The sequence below is a fragment of the Nerophis lumbriciformis genome, linkage group LG19, assembly GCF_033978685.3.
Source record: "Nerophis lumbriciformis linkage group LG19, RoL_Nlum_v2.1, whole genome shotgun sequence".
Classification (NCBI taxonomy): domain Eukaryota; kingdom Metazoa; phylum Chordata; class Actinopteri; order Syngnathiformes; family Syngnathidae; genus Nerophis; species Nerophis lumbriciformis.
The window spans coordinates 45,274,125-45,280,784 of NC_084566.2; the positions used below are offsets into that span (position 1 = coordinate 45,274,125).

General features: G+C 46.0%; 1 protein-coding gene across 1 annotated transcript in view; it reads right to left on the bottom strand.

The window, feature by feature from the left end:
* Positions 1-6,411, bottom strand: part of lingo3b (leucine rich repeat and Ig domain containing 3b) — a 61,261-nt gene extending 54,850 nt beyond the window's left edge. Inside the window, exon 1 of the mRNA XM_061978683.1 lies at positions 5,754-6,411. The gene's annotated coding sequence lies outside the window, so the exon portion shown is untranslated. The remainder of the gene's footprint in view (positions 1-5,753) is intronic.
* Positions 6,412-6,660: the final 249 nt, after the last annotated feature.

Genomic DNA, 6,660 nt, shown 5'->3' on the forward strand with positions numbered 1-6,660 from the left:
CTTTATTCAATCAACTTATTTTTAACATATGTATGAGCCAGCTCAGTAGATGATTATGGAATGTTGTGTACTGTACTCATCACACCATGTGACCGCCTGTGATGAACACAACAATATTCAATATGGAATGTTGTGTACTGTACTCATCACACCATGTGACCGCCTGTGATGAACACAACAATATTCAATATGGAATGTTGTGTACTGTACTCATCACACCATGTGACCGCCTGTGATGAACACAACAATATTCAATATGGAATGTTGTGTACTGTACTCATCACACCATGTGACCGCCTGTGATGAACACACCAATATTCAATATGGAATGTTGCCGTGCATAAGGCTTATAATAAATCATGCATATTTTTATAGGGGCGACACGGCATAAGCTTTTTGTTAATTAGGCGGCTCTGCATTGTGATGTTGGCTTCACTGTGGACACTCCCAACAAAAAGCCTAATACACAACCTATACATACTCTTTGATATAGATCTTGGATTGGATTTCAGATTGCACCTGAAGAAAAGTCCACTAAGTAGCCTACAATTTGCACCATGTCAGTCTCCTCCTTATTGACTTGATCATCTTATTTTACTTCATTGCCTCCTGCCTTTGCTCCTCTCCTATCTGCTTCACTTCAGACACCTCCAGTCTCAGGCTTGTCTGCAGCTCAGGCTGGTATCTGTCAGGCCGGTATCTGTCAGGCTGGTATCTGTCGGGCTGGTATCTGTCAGGCTGGTATCTGTCAGGCTGGTATCTGTCAGGCTGGTATCTGTCGGGCTGGTATCTGTCAGGCTGGTATCTGCAGAGCTGGTATCTGTCAGGCTGGTATCTGTCAGGCTGGTATCTGTCAGGCCGGTATCTGTCAGGCTGGTATCTATCAGGCTGGTATCTGTCAGGCTGGTATCTGTCAGGCTGGTATCTGCCGGGCTGGTATCTGCCAGGCTGGTATCTGTCAGGCTGGTATCTGCCGAGCTGGTATCTGTCAGGCTGGTATCTGTCAGGCTGGTATCTGTCAGGCTGGTATCTATCAGGCTGGTATCTGTCAGGCTGGTATCTGTCAGGCTGGTATCTGCCGGGCTGGTATCTGTCAGGCCGGTATCTGTCAGGCTGGTATCTGCCAGGCTCAGCAGCAGTAAAGGAAGACATTGTACTTCTGTCCACTTTCAGTGTAATATTTGTTCATGCAAGTCTACTGCACAAAAGTGTGTACATTTGTCAACACGTGTGTTGCCTGTGCTATTGTTTTATTTCTCAGACAAAGAGACTACACGGACATCCTGTTATTTCACTTGCTAGACAGATTACTTGACATTTCTCACACCGCTCAACGCGATTGACCAAACACACTTCAAGGAGTTTCACCGATCCACACCAAATGTGCTGGACTACATTTACCAGACTAAGAATCACACATTGCTAACATTTGACAAGTTTGGTTGACAAACATCAATCAAAGCAACTTTGTAGAGGAACTTAGCAACTCATTGTGTAAAAGTCATTTCATAGAATGAACTCCCCCTCGTTGGAACATCAATATGCATCCTGCCAACATGGACTATTTCAGCAAGTAAAAAGTGGAGCCCATATAGGACAGAGATTTTCATCCTGTGGTACGTGTACCACCGGTGCTCCAAGGATTTTCATACTGTGGTACGTGTACCACCGGGGCTCCATCTAGTGATATGCCAAATATTTGGTTAAAGTACAATGTTTTATTTTCCTAGATTCAAACACAGTGTTACTGTTCAAACTGTGTGTAGTGATACAGTGGCCCAAAATATTAAATATACTTGTTAAATTTAACCTCTGCCTTGTTTTTAATGAATTCCTACACCTAATGCGCTACTGTATTTGAATGTTGGTCATTCCAGTGGTACTTGGAACATTCCAGTGGTACTTGGAACACCAGGTTTTTACTGGTTTGAGAACCACTGCCCCAGGGCACAGTGGTATCAAGAGGATGCAGTGGAGTAACCATTCTTACTAAGAGTGTCAAGTTATCACCAAAAGTAGCAATAGTTGAATTGAACAAAACTTGTTTTCCATCCATCCATCCATCCATCTTCCTCCGCTTATCCGAGGTCGGGTCGCGGGGGCAGCAGCTTAAGCAGGGAAGCCCAGACTTCCCTCTCCCCAGCCACTTCGTCCAGCTCTTCCTGTGGGATCCCGAGGCGTTCCCAGGCCAGCCAGGAGACATAGTCTTCCCAACGTGTCCTGGGTCTTCCCCGCGGCCTCCTACCGGTGGGACGTGCCCTAAACACCTCCCTAGGGAGGCGTTCGGGTGGCATCCTGACCAGATGCCCGAACCACCTCATCTGGCTCCTCTCCATGTGGAGGAGCAGCGGCTTTACTTTGAGCTCCTCCCGGATGGCAGAGCTTCTCACCCTATCTCTAAGGGAGAGCCCCGCCACCCGGCGGAGGAAACTCATTTCGGCCGCTTGTACCCGTGATCTTGTCCTTTCGGTCATAACCCAAAGCTCATGACCATAGGTGAGGATGGGAACGTAGATCGACCGGTAAATTGAGAGCTTTGCCTTCCGGCTCAGCTCCTTCTTCACCACAACGGATCGATACAGCGTCCGCATTACTGAAGACGCCGCACCGATCCGCCTGTCGATCTCACGATCCACTCTTCCCTCACTCGTGAACAAGACTCAACAAGAAAAATTGTTTTAACTTTTGTTAAACGGATGACGAGGAGACGGTGGATCAACAATCACTTTGTGAAAACGTCATCTCAGCCACTACCGTAGTATCTTATCTCCCTCTGATCACCAGTCACGATGCATTTAAGGACTCTCAGACTGTCGGAAAATAGAACTCTTTAAGCAGATATTAAAAAAATGCACATTTGGCCCACACCAGTGTTACAAAAGTGACACATAACTCCTCTGTATCTCTAAAATGAGCGCACATTAGCATAAACATCAATGCTTTGTTAGTTGTGTGTTGTACGGTGCAGCTGGTGCAGGTGGTGCAGGTGGTGCAGGTGGTGCAGGTGGTGCAGGTGGTGCAGGTGGTGCAAGTGGTGCAGCTGGTCGGTCAATAATCCTGTTCAGCTCGCAATCTCAAGTATACCTTTGCCATTTTGTCCCCATGTGGAAGTGAGTTTGACAACCGTGTTCATTCTGGCAGCAGTTTTTAATGTCCTTTAAGTCAGAGTCTTTTGGCCAAAATGTATTTTAGTTTTAGTCATATTTTAGTCATCTAAATTGATTTAGATTTAATCTTGTTTTAGTCAACATTTGAGTGGACTAAAAGATAAAGTATAATGGATAACACATTTTTGAAGTTGTCTTTCTACCACTTCTGTTAAAACCTAATAAATCAACTTTGCATGACTTAGTATATGCAGATGCATTACAATAGATCTGAATATGCTGAACCACTGTGTGTGTGGAGGGGGGCGTGGCCTGCGGGCCTGCCGCGGAACGGGGTGTGTCAGGACCGGCCTCGAAGACAGCGACATGTGCGTAGATGGCCCAGGTGGGCCTTGTTATCTAATCAACTGTGGCCTTTATTAGCAGCAGCCGTGTTGAGACAAGTACTTGCAGTTGGAGGTGCTGCGTCTGAGAGACACAGACGCAGAAAAGACACTGTGCTGAAAAGCAAAAGACTTTGCACCATTGGGTGAAAATAAAACAGAATTGCGGGCTCTCCTGACAGTCTGAGGAACCCACCAGAGGGCAACTTCTACACACATTATTTCACAATCAATTCAGACTAAGAGAATAATTAAAAACTCATCATTTTTTTCAGTTCATTTTTGAATGTGCATTCAAGTGTTAGGAAAATTGTCCAGCAGATCGGCCGACATTTTTAGAAGGAGCTGGGTAGAGTTGGTGCATGGCGGAGTTACAACGTTATTTAGAAGGAGCTGGGTCGAGGTTAGTGCATGGCGGAGTTACAACATTATTTAGAAGGCGCTGGGTCGAGGTTGGTGCATGGCGGAGTTACAACGTTATTTAGAAGGAGCTGGGTCGAGGTTGGTGCATGGCGGAGTTACAACGTGTTCACTTGCTCTGAGCGCTCTGTCAAATGGAATGATGTGCGATGCCTACACTTGTACTCAAATAATAATGTTTATTTAACAGGAAATGATGGAACATAAACATATGTTTGACGCTCAAAGCTTAGAATTCAGAATGTATGGAGAACAGATTTATTGTTACATAAACAAAGTTGTGTACAATAATTGTCTGCAATTTGGAGTGGATAACTTAGATAAATCATATCTTTAACATTAAGTTTAATAACATTGTAACTGTTTTTCTGATCCATCAGTAAAATGTAACGTGCACATTTGACCTGCTCAGTGGCCTCGTGGTTAGAGTGTCCGCCCTGAGATGGCTAGGTTGTGAGTTCAAACCCCGGCCAAAGACTATAAAAATGGGAGCCATTACCTCCCTGCTTGGCACTCAGCATGGAGGCTTGGAATTGGGTGTTAAATCACCAAGCTACGTCACCAAGCTAGCTACGTCATATTTGCATATTCGCTCCGGATTTAGTCTGCAATGTAACAGGAAGTGGCTGATGCCTGCCTATGAGTCCACACGGAGGGCTCGCTTCACTCAGGTTCAACGTGACAACATGGCCACACAATGAATAGCCACTCTGGCTGGAGGGAGGAAGAAGAAGATAATTGGCCGACAAGAGAGTGAGAGAAGAGATCCAGAAGAGGTGACAGTGACATAACCACAAGAAAAAACATGGAAGGAGAACGCCACACCTTTCACACATGACCTGCTGGCCTGTGATGACACAAGCACAACACATGTCAGTTTAGCACACATGTCAGCTTAGCACACATGTCAGCTTAGCACACATGTCAGCTTAGCACACATCTCAGGTTAGCACACATGTCAGGTTAGCACACATGTCAGGTTAGCACACATGTCAGGTTAGCACACATGTCAGCTTAGCACACATGTCAGTTTAGCACACATGTCATCTTAGAACATATGTCAGGTTAGCACACATCTCAGGTTAGCACACATCTCAGGTTAGCACACATGTCAGCTTAGCACACATCTCAGGTTAGCACACATGTCAGGTTAGCACACATGTCAGGTTAGCACACATGTCATCTTAGCACACGTAATGTGGCATTGCTAAACATGCCTCGTAGTACACAACACACATCAAGTTAGCACACATGACCTGCTGTACTGTGCTGAACAATGCACAACACATGTCAGGTTAGCACACATGTTAAAGATGTCTGGTAGTACACAACACATGTCAAGTTAGCACACATGGTGTGTCAGTGCTAAAGATGTGTGGTAGTACACAACACACATCAAGTTAGCACACATGGTGTGGCAGTGCTAAAGATGTCTGGTAGTACACAACACATGTCAAGTTAGCACACATGGTGTGGCAGTGCTAAAGATGTGTGGTAGTACACAACACATGTCAAGTTAGCACACATGGTGTGGCAGTGCTAAAGATGTGTGGTAGTACACAACACACATTAAGTTAGCACACATGGTGTGGCAGTGCTAAAGATGTCTGGTAGTAGTAGGAGTCATGTGGCCCTATGTCAAACAGGTTTGTTTACAAACATATACAATTCTCTTCTGCAAGTAAGGTAAGGTAAGGTAAGGTAAGGTAAGGTAAAGTAAGGTAATGTAAAGTAAGGTAAGGTAATGTAAAGTAAGGTAAGATAAGGTAAGGTTTGGTAAGGTGTGTAGTGAAGATGAGTGAACACACTTCTCCAACATGCACATGTGTGTGTGTGACCATACCCAGGACTGAATGGTGGTCCCTGGTGCCTCCTCATCTGTCTATGCCAATGTATCTCAGCTAGCAGGACTGGTCCCCCTCAGTCCAGGACCTGCTGGCATCAGGACCTGATCCTCTTCTTCAGCAGGATTCTCTACACCCACAGTCCAGGACCTGGCATCAGGACCTGCTCTATTGTCTACACACACAGTCCAGGACTTGGCATCAGGACCTGCTCTATTGTCTACACACACAGTCCGGGACTTGGCATCAGGACCTGTTCCTCTTCTTCAGCAGGACTGTCTACACACACAGTCCAGGACTTGGCATCAGGACCTGTTCCTCTTCTTCAGCAGGATTGTCTACACACACAGTCCAGGACCTAGCATCAGGACCAGCTCTATTGTCTACACACACAGTCCAGGACCTGGCATCAGGACCAGCTCACACACACACGCACACACACACACACACACACACACTCACACACACATCCCAGTCGTCACGCTGGCTGCGTCTTGTTCTCTCCACAAAATGAATTCCAGGAAGAAAAAGCTTGGCTTTCACAAGGACGGTTCAGGATGTAGTCCTCCATGCGGGTCCATGGTCAAGGTGCCCTCCAGAGACCAAGGACAGGAAGTAACCTTCGCTTGATGTTGTCTTCGCCTCCGATGGCTTCAGTGTGAGCCTCTCTCTCTCTCTCTCTCTCTCTCTCTCTCTCTCTCTCTCTCTCTCTCTCTCTCTCTCTCTCTCTCTCTCCCTCTCTCTCTCTCTCTCTCTCTCTCTCTCTCTCTGTCACACCCCCCACCTTCCTTCTCTCAGTGGGGTTCTCTGTGCTGTTTGTTTGACATGTTTGAGGGCAGCTCTATAATCTGAAGGGAAGACAAAGAGCCTGATTAGAGAGAAGAAGAAAAAACCTTTCTTCTTCCT